Source organism: Podarcis gaigeae (assembly GCF_964106915.1).
Source record: "Podarcis gaigeae genome assembly, chromosome: 2".
NCBI lineage: Eukaryota > Metazoa > Chordata > Lepidosauria > Squamata > Lacertidae > Podarcis > Podarcis gaigeae.
In genome coordinates, this window is record NC_139679.1 from 60880674 (window position 1) to 60894673 (window position 14000).

General features: G+C 39.1%; 1 protein-coding gene across 1 annotated transcript in view; it reads left to right on the forward strand.

Moving 5' to 3' along the window:
- Positions 1–14000, forward strand: part of SPOCK1 (SPARC (osteonectin), cwcv and kazal like domains proteoglycan 1) — a 410736-nt gene that overhangs the window by 14773 nt on the left and 381963 nt on the right.

Sequence of the window (14000 nt, forward strand, 5' to 3'; positions counted from 1 at the left end):
TTTGAGAGGCATTTGCAATAATATTGTGTTGTATCCAGCTAAACCATTATATGACCAGAACAACTTTTGCAAGGGCAGTGGAACTTCCCCTCCATCTCTTGCCCCTTCATTCCCCAAAAAATTCTCTTTGCGGTTTTACCCAACCTATGGCGCAGACTTATAGTCCAGGGGGAGCAGAGGGAGGGGGTGTTTTTTTGTGCTTGCAGAAGTCATTCTGTGCACAAAATGATTTAGTTTGGATATAAGCCAACATTATCACAGCACTATTGGGCAATATGTATTTATATACAATCTTACGTTTTTGGCCTGCTGTCTGAAATTGTCCTGTAAATAATTTGAGATTGCAATGAAAACCACAAATCTCTATTTTGTTAGTTTGGGGATATGTTCTTACAGAAGATTCCAAAGCAAACTCATAGTAGCACCTTTTTTGCTAACAGAAGCACATGAATAATCCCCACACAATCAAGATTTTATAACTTGGGTATCCCAAGTGATAGCCAGCTTTCCCAAACCTATTATACTCAGAACATCCTGACCTGTATAAGAATTCTATTACTTTTCTAGTGCTCTCATATGTACCAGGATGCAATATACTGTCTCTTAGATTTCATTGAAGCTTTGCAAAGCTTATTCATTGTGCTATGCAAACACTTTGGTGTAGCTATGAGTAATAATCATAAAACACAGAAAAGAGATTGCCTTGTAAAGATAAGAAAATGAAAGATAATAACAAAATGAAATTGAGAATAACATTTTCAGTGAAGGTGTGCATTCCGTCTTCCAAATGTAATTGTATTAGACTTGGGAAACCTTGTTTCATGCATGCTTATCCAACTTTCTTCTCTTCTTCAACATAAGAAAAAATAATAGTTACGGTGAAAACTGGGACCTCCTGTTATAACACCTAGGGGGGAACCTCTGATGAAGCTCATGACTCAGAGTGTATTTGTAAATCCACCTAGGCTTTTTGGAGCTTGGGTTTTAATTCTCATGTAGATAAAGTTCCCATACTGTGGTTTAACTATGCTCAGTGGAAACAAAACAATGCCAAACCAAAACTAATGAATCTGGACTGCTTTCACCAACCGTAGATAAGATTAAGCTCAATTTAAAGTTTGGATGACATGCTAAATTGTGGTTAATCTAAATGGAAAAAGAAGCTCTTGAATTCATTGCCAAATGGCAGTTGTTGTCCATCATATCACGTTGACGTTTAAGCTTCATTCTGGATAGATGAAATCAGATATAATTACATTTTTGTAATTTTATCACTATATTTTATGTTCATACTTTTTGGAGAGGGTTAAAGATGCATTTCATTATTGTGCACATGTTAGTAGTACTTTACATAAGTTTTTTGCTATTTCCAAATTCTAAGTTCAAATGTGGATTTGCAAATCCTTCTTTCTCTAATCAATATGACCCAGGCCTCCGTAGCTTCTGAGTGCTATCCAACTAACATGTCCCATCAGTGCAAGAATGTCCCTTTCTGCAATGTAACTCCCCTTTCACTCCTTGCAAGCCCCACACCCTTGCCAAAGCTGTTCTGGAGGGTAAGGGGTAGCAAGCAAAACAGAAGATTGCAAAATTTGAACCTGAGAATCTTCTGCATGCAAACCATGTTCTCGGTGGCTGAGCTATATGCACCTCCTGCAATGAACTAGTGTCCCAGTTGAAACTGAACTGACAGCTTCTCATTTCTAAGGCATACTTTCTTGATTAGGGACATTCCCATGGAATTCTGTATTAAACCTGAATATTTGCTCAATATTTTAACAGCAAGGCTTCTTTTTATTACCTGATGCTTTGTAAGCTTAATATTACAGATGTATCAACCTGATGCCTTGCTCATCCTCATTGTTTTGTCCTCATCTGCTGCTTTTTATATAATTGGCCACAGAGGACCTTGTTTTAGCTTTCTGCTCTCCATTATGCTTATCATGCTATTATTGAATGACTTTCAAGATAAAGCCTTGTACAGGTTTTTCCCCCTTCAAAGAGAACTGTTGGTTTCATCATTTAGTTGTTAAAGAGCATATAGAATTCAGCTTTGTATAGTTGGTACATAGAAGTAGTTTTAAAAGCTGCTTAACCTGTCATCCACCAAGGTGAGCATGACTAGTTAGTTGTCTGTTGGAGCCTGCCGTTACAAGTGGCACTTCTTTAGGGTAAAATAAAGACGCAGAAAGCTAGCAACATTTCCATGATATGAGAGAGCAGCTTGTTCAGACTTCTTCTCCTCTCCGGTAACTTTTTATTGTGCTTTGTTCTGTCCAGCCGCATGGCCGTTTTCCAATCTCATGTTACCTACATCCAGCCAAGCTTTTATTGCCCCCATCATTACATTCCAATACATTGTAAAGCTCAGAGTGCTGGTCACGAGGTCCAGAGGTACCCTGCAGTATTTACAAACCTCTGCATTGGCTTTATGACTCCCACATGCCCTCTTTCTTTATTTTATTAATCAGAGTCATAAATGTCAGCACCAATATCAAGTGTGATAAGCGACTCTTGTGAAACTGGAAGCGGGCCGTGGACTGGAGAACCATGCAGTACATATAGAGATTAAAGAAGGAATACATTGAATACAGCAACACAAAATAATGCAAATAACTACTATAATAATCACTAAAATCAATAAATGTCGAAGCCAACTTCCATCCGGAAGCCAAGAATATAAGAATTCTGATTCCAAGCTGCATGGTAGGTTTCCTTTCCAGTTTATAGCCATGCCCTGTCACTCCTATAGCACTGAGATTGGTCACTGTATGTTCCTGTAAGAGAACAAGAGCTATTAAAAGTGAATTTCAATGTATATTGACAGTTTGGATATATGCCCCATGATTCTTTCCCCTCTCTAATTTGAAAACAAATGGGGGCAGGCATACACACTCAATATTTAGAAGCATGCAATAAAACTTAATCATATCTTGCACAAAAATATTATCCCTCCATATTTTATGATAATTTTCTCCCCTAAAAGTCTTATTCAACAAAGCTGTTCTTATAGTTCGAGAGTGGCTGAGCCGTGGATGCTGCCAGCCAGAGTAGGATTCTGACGACTGCGGTTTGCCAGCTGATAAGGTGAAATATGGTGGTTTCAACTGGACTGTGTCGTCTGCTCCTCTTCCTTGTATACCGGTGCAGCAAAGGATGGCAAGGCAGATGGTGGGGAAGGCACTTCCGCAATTGAAGGGACTCACCATGGCTGCACGCATCGAGCTGGAACCCACAAAGGCTTGCCCTTTAGGTGGCGCATGTGGAAAGGTTTCAATGCTTCACCCACAAAATGTTGACAAAGTGTAGGGGAGTTCCACATGCCTTGTGGCAGAACAACCCACTGATATCGCTGGGTGGGCTGCAAATTGTTATATACTGGCAATGTAAAAGCAAACCGTTCCCTGTCTGCTGGAGCCAGTGGGATAGAGAAGAAGCAGTCCTTTAAATCAATCACTGCCAACTGATATTCTCGTGGGGGCATATTTGGATTTGGCATGCCAGGTTGTAAAGTTCCCATTTGCTGTATTTGTTCCTTGACTTTTACTGACTGCTGCAGCTCTTTCAAGATTTTAAAATCAAAAGGTTGGTGCTCGGCTTGAGTTCCTGCTGGGGCACCAGCAGGGGGCACAATAACAGGGAATGCCATGGTATCCTGAGATAAGGAGCAGGCAAGGACTGCACGTTGAAAAGGGGTAGCTGGTGCTGCTGCTGAAAGAGCAGGGTCATTTCCAGCCAGACCACTGTATTTTTGCAGGATTGGGTCCTCTGGTGAGGAACTGTAATCTGGAGGTTTGGGGTCTGGGGCTGCTGGCAAAGCAAGTGCTGGAACAGGCGGCATCACAGCAGGCTGGACTAAAGAAGCTGGAGGTGATGTTGGCAATACAGCCATGGAGATATTTTTTGGTGATAAAGAGCCCATAACATAACGAATTTTACACCAAGCATTTAAAATTCGAACACCGAAACTGGGATGTCCATGAAAATGTGCTCCAATCTTATCCCATTGTTTTAGTTCCCAAGTCCCTTTTGCAGCAAGCCAGGGGTAATGCTCATCGATGGCCTGAATGAGCTGTATCAAATCACCATCAGGAACTTCCAATTTGTTGGAGGAGAGGAGAAATTTTAAGTCTCTTAAAAATTTCTGTTGGGGAGTAGTCAAAGAGGTGCCCATGTTTCTAAAATCAATATAAAAGGGATCAAACTCACCAGGGATCTTTTTTTAAATATGTATAAGCGCTTTGAAATCCTTGCTGGACGTGGTGAGCCGATGATATCCACTGCTTGGATCGAAAGTCCTCTCACAGTGTCTTTTAAAATCCTCTTAGTCTGCCTCAGACTGTTTCCTTTAAGTTGCTTCTCTCGGTTCTCTTTGAAGTTTGAAGTCAGTCTCACACTGCTTCCTTTAGCCTGCCTCTTTTCTTTTAATTGAACCTCAGAGAGGGCACCACTTGTTGGAGCCAGCCGTCACAAGTGGCACGTCTTTAGGGTAAAATAAAGATGCAGAAAGCTAGCAACATTTCCATGATATGAGAGAGCAGCTTGTTCAGACTTCTTCTCCTCTCCGGTAACTTTTTATTGTGCTTTGTTCTGTCCAGCCACATGGCCGTTTTCCAATCTCATGTTACCTACATCCGGCCAAGCTTTTATTGCCCCCATCATTACATTCCAATACATTGTAAAGCTCAGAGTGCTGGTCACGAGGTCCAGAGGTACCCTGCAGTATTTACAAACCTCTGCATTGGCTTTATGACTCCCACAGTTGTCCCTCAGGTTTCATGCAGTTAGTTGTCCCTCAGGTTTCATAAGCCTGACTCATTTAAACTTAGAAGTCAGGCATTTAGAATTGCTGTTCCCATGCTGTGGGACACTGTTCCAGTAGACATTCAGCAGTCATCCTCACAGCTGACTTTCAGGTGTTTTTTGATGACCTTTCTTTATGCCAACAGGCCTAATTATTTGTTTACATTTTCTTCAGTCAAGCTTAATGACTTATTGATATTTTGTATTGTTTTCATATTTTATGTTCCATTGTATTTGTGATTGCTGTGCATTGCCTTGACATTTTATGAATGACAAGTTTTAACTATTTCTTGGTTTTGATGCCTGCCATGGAAACAGGTCAAACACCCAATAGGTCATGATACATAGCTAGTGGGATGCATTTGGCTTCTTTCCATACTTCAAATTGAAGAATAGGGTACTAGGAATTGCATCCAAGAGAAGGAAAACGTCTGCATAGAATATTCTAAGGCCCAGCTGCTACAAACTGAATTTTGCATATATAATTAATGCTGATATGCATTAATTCTTTCTGTAATCTGTAGGTGATAATTATAAAGCGCTTTGATCATAAGATGTACCTTTTAAATAATATGTATTGAATCATTAGTTTTAATTTCAGTACATGCTTTTTCAGTACAGTATATTGGCCAATTAAAACTTGTCCTGGAAAAGTAGAGCTTTTTCACTTCTGTAATAAAGTACTGGATGATCACTGGAAAAGCAGTGTGTAGTATTATTATCCCATGTGTCTTTGTAATTATACGTGTGGAAGTAGTTTCCTTTTTTGTGTGGTGTACAACTTAATCATCAATGAGCAAATACCTGCAAAATAACTAATTTTCTTCAAATATTTTGACAGTTCACATCGCTTTCATTGTACATTGGTTCATTACCCAAATATCAGGGTGTATATATATAGCTATTTCAAAATCTTCAACACTTAAACCAGGCATTTCACTTCACACAGCATGAGGATCACCTGATCTAATCCTTAATAGTTTTCCTCCAGTTCTTATGTATTCCATACTGAAGTTCAGTGAAGTGGGCACACTGTATTTATTAGTTTTAAACTGCAGTTTAAGATTGCAAACCACAAATAGCTCATTCTGGAATGATCCCAAGGAGTTAATTTGGAATACACCAGAGAAGAAATATATTGTGCCTTCCAAGTGACATTTAGTTTGGTCTCCCTTGTGTTTCTGAAAAATGTGAAAACTTACAGGGACTACTCTTCTTATTTCTATCTGTCCCAAAACTGAAACATCAGCAGGAGATGTACAAAACCATGCTAATCAAACCAGCCCACTTGCAGAGGTAGACTAGTTTCTGCCTAACTGTCCTAACATCTGTGTCTACTGCACAAACTGTTACGTTGGCATTCAGTAAGTCCAGTTGCTTTCATCTGCAGTTTTATTTCTCTACAGATTGAAGAGGATGCTTCACTGCTACCATTTTAGATCCACAGTTGTATATAACTTAGTGCTGAGCTTTCACAATGATGATTATTCCAAATTTTGTAGAAACCACTAAATTTGAAGGAGAGCTATGCGTGTCATAAATTAGTTTTCTACATTTAATTTTATAGCCATGTGTAGGAATCCTGTGCAGTTACTTGGACACATTACTACGTATACAAAACTTAAGAATGTACTATTAACAATAACTCATAATTTCCCTTTTTTTCAATGATGGGTAGCATAAACGTGTTTTAAATAACTAGAAATTATCTAAATTAGAAGTTTTTGAAAACCAAACATTTCTATTAACTGTTGCTACTTCACCACCCTCTTACAAATTACTGTGTTTGTACATTGGTCCCTTTACGATATGGTTTCTTTTAAAGAACTTGAATTTTTCAATAATGCACCCTTTTTCCTGCCTGGTTTTGATGCCACAAGGAGCTGTCCAGTGCTGAATAATTCTACAAGCACCTCATTGAGTTACTGAGGAAAGCCAGATTGTACAGGGTGAGTCTTTTTAAAAGAGGCCCCGTGGAACATGTGTACTCTGTATCCACGGGGCCTCTTTTAAAGGACTCACCCTGTATTACCAGAAGAGTGCTTTAATGTAGGAAAGGTAACCCAGTCACTGACGCCTAGGTATAATTAGCATTGTCCTTGGTATCCCCCACCCCACTACCATGTAGGAGCACCTTAAGCAATATTTTGCTGAATGCATGTCAAATATCACATTTTTATCATGTCGTCTCTCCCTAGGAGAGCTGCACAGCAGCAAACAACTTTAATATTAGTCCCCTCTCATTCTGTCTTGCCTGCCAGGGCTTCACTTTAAATGGAGAAACTGTAAGTCCATTTGTGGAAGGAGCACATGTTAAATTACTTAACATTTTTGCTGAGGTAATGGCAAAAGTTTGTTACATTCGTAATCAGAAATGGAACAGATGGCAAAGTCCTAGTTTTACCCACTAAACATTCCAATAATACATACTTAGTTTATCTTGCTTAGGTTTATACAAAGACAAAACAGTGCTTTAAAACAGATACAAAGTACTAAAAGAAATACTTTTGGCTAATTGACTGAGCAAGCCAGATCAATGTGCATAAAATATACTGCCTTGTATAAACCACCATACTGGCAGGGTGATGAGAATTCACACTGTGATGGTGGGAGGGGAGAAGCAGTAAGGATATAGATGCGAGGGCCAGGATCTAAGAAGCATTGGGAGGGACAGAGGTATTCAAAGCAGAATAACTCATCCTTTTTCTGCTTGTCAACTTCCAGCTTATGCTAAGTTTTTCTTCACAATCGTGACAACTAGAAAATTGAGCAACCCAAATTTTATTTAGCTGACTTTTACTGTATTTGCTTATTGGAAAGAGATACTTTTTTGTCAATTTTGAAATTCTTAAGAGTTTCAGAGAAATAGGGATTGTATATCTGATAATGAAAACATGTTAATAGTGCCATTATTTGACCAACCTCTAGCCAAAAGTTGTTATTTTTGTGTAATGCAGAATAGCAAAAGTTTTCAGTTTGGTCTTGATTTATCAGTGATATATTATAATGTGTTTACTTCCTCCTTTTGGGAAAACAAAAACATTTATTCTCATCTTTCCTGTCTTCACATTAGCTCTTCAAAGCCAGAAATGTGTGAAGGAGTTTTGTAAGCATTTCACAGTGATACTAGTTCTACATAGAAAGCCAGAGGGCAAAACAAAGTGGTTTCTTTTGGTCCATGTAATCTACTTAGAAAGCAGTTGTAGCCTTACGGGCACAATCACAAGGGTCTATGTGAGCTACTGTTCAGGAAGATAAGATTTTAGATGCAAAAGCTACGTAGTGATTAGTTGTGAGATGGTCCTTTGTACAAATTTCAAATGGGAAAAAATGAGTTTTTCCTCCCTTCTGTGTGAGAAGGAGAACCACTCTAAAGTACTCTATTTCTCTAATCTAACAGATATATTATTTTTATATCCTGAAGAGACTCGATGGATTATTGCATCCTGTCCTATATTGCCAGGATCAGTTGGTTTTATTTTTCCAATTTCTTCTTGGTTCACAATCAGATGGCTTCAAAAAAAGCCAAAGATAAACGACATTTTGGATGCTTATCTTGTAAGATAGCTTATATTTATCTTCAGGCTACAATGAATAGAGCATTCTGATAAACATAGCAGTCATGTTTTATACTGTGCTTTCATTCCTTGGACTTCTAAAGCAGAGAGAGAGAAATGATTCTGACAAAACAGGGATGGCATCTTCAGGTATATACAATTAGAACTTCTAAGTGTATAGTATATATTTCACTTCCAGAGAATATGTTGAACTGTAAATTTTGATGCTACATTGCAGACAACATCTTCTGTGTGACACTAGTAATGTCCTGTATTTCTTCACAACCAGAATCACAAGAAATGCAGAAGCAGAAATATAAGAGTTACAGTGTTGGGCAAGAACAAAGTTATTCTATCTCCTAGGACAAATTGTTGGAAATAGTGGTCAGGGATGGTGAGAGTTGTAGCCAGCAACATCTGGAGAGCATCAGTTGCCCTATCCTCCTTATGAGGAATCAAATTAAAAATAAATACCACATACTTTAGATAGCACCTGAGAAGTTCAGCACAGCTTTAAGAGTTTTGTGAAGTCTTTTAAAGTAACAAACAGTCCATGACAAATTGCTCTAGTTTTGCATGGTGTTCATTTTTGTCTTTTATAAACATATTGGTTTATTTTATTGACCTTGCAGAACTGGTGAACTGATTCTTGTTAATTTGCTTTTTGTGTAAGCATTAAAAATAAGTTTGAAATAATAAGAAATAGCTGCTTAGATGTTTTATCACACTGGCTAGGCTCTCTATGAACACCAGAACTAAGCCTGTGAACTAGTGACTTTTTTCATACCCACTCAGTATAGGGATGGGCATATTTCTGCAGTATGGTAAGAGTAGCCCTAGATTGTATCCCACTAAATTAGTCGTGTTCATTAATTTCATTGTGTCTACTCTGAGTAGGATTTCTGAATTGCAAGGACTGTGTCTTGTAGTTTTCAATTGTTCTCTCTAGCCTGGGATCCTATGCCCAGTAACAGCTAAGAGCAATTTCCAAGTAGGCATGCAAGACTTGTGTTATAGCTACCCTCTTCTCAAACTTTTATTACTTGCTATTTTCTCATGAAGCATGAACTTGTACATGTTGAAATAGGGGTCCAAAGCTAGGGAACTAATACTGGCACGAGTAATATATGAATATATTGTATATATCATATAGTCCTAAGTGAAGCCAATCCCTGCCAAAAGCAGGGTTGAATTTAAATTTGGTGTCAAATGCAAGCCCTGCTTTAAGCAGGAATCTTAGCAGCCCTACCTTGGTTTCAAGCCATGGCTGCAGTTGAAGAAAGGAAGAATCAGCAGTGCTCTTAGTGTTTGAAATTTGCCACCTGACATCTCATGACATCAGGTGATTAGGTGGCCCTGCCCACCTGTCAAAAGTGGCCTGTGGAGGGTGGGCCAGATCTCCCCTCTGACCTGTACACTGGCACCAAGGATTGATTCAGATATTCTTGAAATCACTTCTCCACATTTCCTTTTCTTACTACACAGATAGGCAACTGTGAAGCACAACATCATCTCTTTCTTTCGGGTTATGTTAGCTAGAAGCGCATTTGGAGCAAAAAAAATTGAAAAGCCTTTTCACATCTGAGTGTCCAGCACAAATTTCCTCTCGGCTATATACAGTCAGTTACAGACCTAGGAATTCCCAGTATCATGACCCTTTTATCGATCACCATACTTCATGTTATTAGTTTAGTCTGTTTGTGAACAAAGAACACTTTGCTAAAGGCTAGAAGGCAGGGTTTGTTTGAGAGTTGCTGAGAATATCAGGTTTTTTAAAAGCTGGCTTCCCCTCTCAGTTCTTTTTCAGTTTTTTTACTTTGCTCTCTTCCTTCTTCAGACATTGACAAGGCCATCTGAGCTCATGTATCGCTGTGGGCTAGACTTTAAACTGCTTCATGAGTCAAGTACCTTCAAGTTAATAGTCGTTAACTTAAACGCCTTCTGCACTATTTGGGAAGACAGCATAATCGTTTCAACACACTTTTGGTCCTTTGGTAACCCTCAGTTGTACAATTGCATTCTAAATGTTTTCATTGGCTACTTTGCAACTCATCCAAGCTCTGAGCAACCTTAAACTTAGGGGACACATTTTCAAGCAATTTGTTGTCAAGTTCATACTTTAAGAGGACAACCACTGCACTTAAATATTTTGAACTGTCTGCTATTCTGGAACTTTCTTATACATTTAAATGGTCTTTTCCCTTAAATACAAAAATCAAGGTGGGTACTAAAATGGATGTAAATCATGTTGCAGTGTGAGGAGGAAAGAATAGTGCATTCTATATCCAGTCTCTATATTTCTTTTAGTACAGAAACAATCTCTACATGTATGTAACAGTGTACAACATGCTGATGGAGGGAAAGGGCAAGTCTGAAGTGAACTTGAGAATTAGATTAAAGTTTGCTTCAGATCCATGATCTAGAAAATGGCTGCATGATTTCTGTTCTCATCCTGAAGCAAACCCGAGTTCTTAACCCGAGTTACTATTTCTGGGTTAGCGGAGTCTGTAACCCGATGCGTATGTAACCTGAAGCGTATGTAACCTGAGTTACCACTGTAGTTTAATAATGGATGTGTTAATAATGTATAAAAACTTGTAAAGCACATATAGCTCCTCTGGGAGGGCATTCCAGAGCCAAGACCCACCATTGAAAAGGATTTATAGAGGACTTAAGGATTTTATCCTTAAAACTAATTTTCTAATATTTAAGCTACTGTTATTGGCCATAAAAATCAAGAGAGACATCTTTAAAAGTGCATTATCCATCAGACTCAGATTAAATTCAGGGAGCTACAGGTCCAACAAATTAAATTGTAATTTATAAGCATTTGTAGCTGCCCTTTAGTTTCACCCAGATCTCCCAGCACACCTGTCCTTCTAAGAGCAAAAGTGCATATTGTGATCACTGGTTGACTTTCATTTCACACCCACTCAATACCCTAAAGCAGGTCTTGCCATTGCATACATTTTTTTCAGGCAAGTTCCTGTAAATGTTCAACAAAGGCCTCCAGTTCATGTTAGCAAAATGCTGTGTCCCTTGGAATTCATATTACATTGTCTGGGGAACTTGCAGTGTGTTGTAAAGGACTCTGATGAGGATGAAGTTCAGGCTGCTTACTCAAAGGGAGAACCATCAGTATCATACTTAGGGACCTCCTGGCCACAATGCCACCTTCCTCTGATTCAGACGATGAAGACTCTGCAACACCTGTCTCCCCCACCCTCGCAGAAGTAAAGTACTGCAGATTAAAGCCCCTGAACCTCTCAACTCCTCTAGCAGGTAGAGCCTACCACACTCCAGGTCTGGTCAGCCTACACAAAGCTTCAGAATCTCTGTATCAAGCTTCACCTGCCATTTCCAGGCACTACTTGCTATAATGGAACTATCACTCACCTGTCACTGATGCAGTAAGAAGGACATGATTCATTGTGTATCCATTGAACTTTCTTTGATGCTTCCTTTCTTTGGGCATTCTACTAGGTGGTAATGATATGTGTATATTTCAGAATAAAGTTGATAATGAGGGAGAACACAAAAGGCAGCATTTGTTGTTGTAAAAGCATCAATCAAGAAAATATTAGGTGTAGCTTTTTAAAAGCTCTAGGTAGCCTTGAAATAATTTGGAAGTTAATAATATATGCCAAATGCCAATATTATACAAGACCCACTTTTTATTTCTGAAGACAGAGAGGGAGAGTGATTGGCATCCTAATGAGAGTTGAGCTCTCTTATCTCTTGCAGCCCTGTGTACACTGCTGGAACTGGGACATATGCTTTAAAGAGATGTCTCATATTTTGAAGGACATTCCTGTTAACAGAAAAACAGTGCACCATAAAATATTCTGGTTTCCTCTTATTTCAGAAAGCAGCTACTCTGTTGCAGCTCATCAAATATTTGTGCCATAGATATCCATGTTGTAAAATGTTTTGTTCACATTTTAAGCATTTAGCTCAACAATAAATCATGTCTGTATGAAAGGGAAGTGGCACCTGGTTGAACATTCCACAGGAATACTGAACCAGCAAGGGCTTGAACAAGTAAAATTCCAAAAGTGTATTCATAGTGCTGGTGAAGGTGGGTAGTTGTTGCCATCCTAGGTAATATCATCTGATTAGTGCTGGAATTGTTGCTCTGGTAGTCATTTTACATTCTTCCACCTGAGCAGAACCCTATTTAGAAGATGTGTTATCAGCACTTTGTTGTTGGGGTGCAGCCTTTAAGAGGATTACCCCATAGCAATTTGGAAATGCCCTTGTTGAGCCTTTAGTTTTTGTAAAGTCAGCTGCGGTTCTGAAAATCCTAGATGAGGTCTTCCATTTCTATCCTTCTATACTATACTATGCTGTGCTGTAGTTTACTATACTATAGTATACTATAGTATACTATAGTATACTATACCATACTATACTATACTAATACTGCACTATACTGTACTGTACTGTACTATACACATGAAAAGACCAAAGCAAAAAACAGTATAAGTGCAATATGCTTTTATTTTATTGTCTCTCTGTTTTCTAAGATCCCTTACTGTGTTTCCTTAGTTTCCACTGTTCTCTCTTAGAGGCATTTCGGTAGTTGACTTGAAAAACAGAATCCTCTCTCAAAGAAAAACACCTTTCAGCTTGTTTACAATGGGAATTAATGGTTCTTAAACATACACACACACACAAACTTTTCCCCCTTTTTTTACTTATTTTAAAATGAGCCAACATTGTAACATCAGTTGAGTCATTCTCTGAGTCACATAACTAATCTTTGTTCAGCAAAGCTATTTACAGTACTTGTTTTACAGTATTTGTCTCACTTGGCAAGAGCAGTAATAGGGCTCTTATTTAATGGTGCATGGCAGTGGTTTTCAACCAGTGTGCTGTGGAACCGTGGGGTTCCTTGAATGATGGTCAGGGGTGCCACGGGCAACACTGACCTCTGTCTCTGGCAGGCGAGGGAGCCCATCCAGCCAGTCCACCAGCCCTTGCTGTTGGGAATGGACAGACAAGTCCCAGGCCCCTGTGGGGCATTTTGAGGAAGCACCTTTCTTTGGGGTGTGAGGTATTTAAGTTTTTAAAGAATCCAAGAGAGCCCCTCGGAACTCTGCAGGCAGTGTTCTAGACACATTGTAAGGTCTATTGCATGGGTAGGCAAACTAAGGCCTGGGGGCCAGATCCAGCCCAATCGCCTTCTAAATCTGGCCTGCAGACAGTAAAAACACAATCAGTGTGTTTTTACATGAGTAGAATGTGTCCTTTTAAAATAAATTCATCTCTGTGTTATTTGTGGGGCATAGGAATTTGTTCTTTTCCCCCTTTTTCAAAATATAGTCCGGCCCCCCACAAGGTCTGAGGGATAGTAGACCAGCCCCCTGCTGAAAAGGTTTGCTGACCCCTGGTCTATTGGGAAATTTGTAAAGGTCCATTAATTGATAAAAACAACCACCAGAAGGAAAGGCTGGCGTGAATTTTAAAGGAAAAATACAAACAAGAACACACCCTAATTGCCCACCACTTAATTATTTTAAGGGAGGAAAGAAACAAATCTCCCCTCCCCCACCTTAAAGGACCATGGATGAAAATTTATCTGTTTTACTTCCCTGACAAAAAGATTATTGGCCTATTTGTCTGCAATTTGGCAGGCTT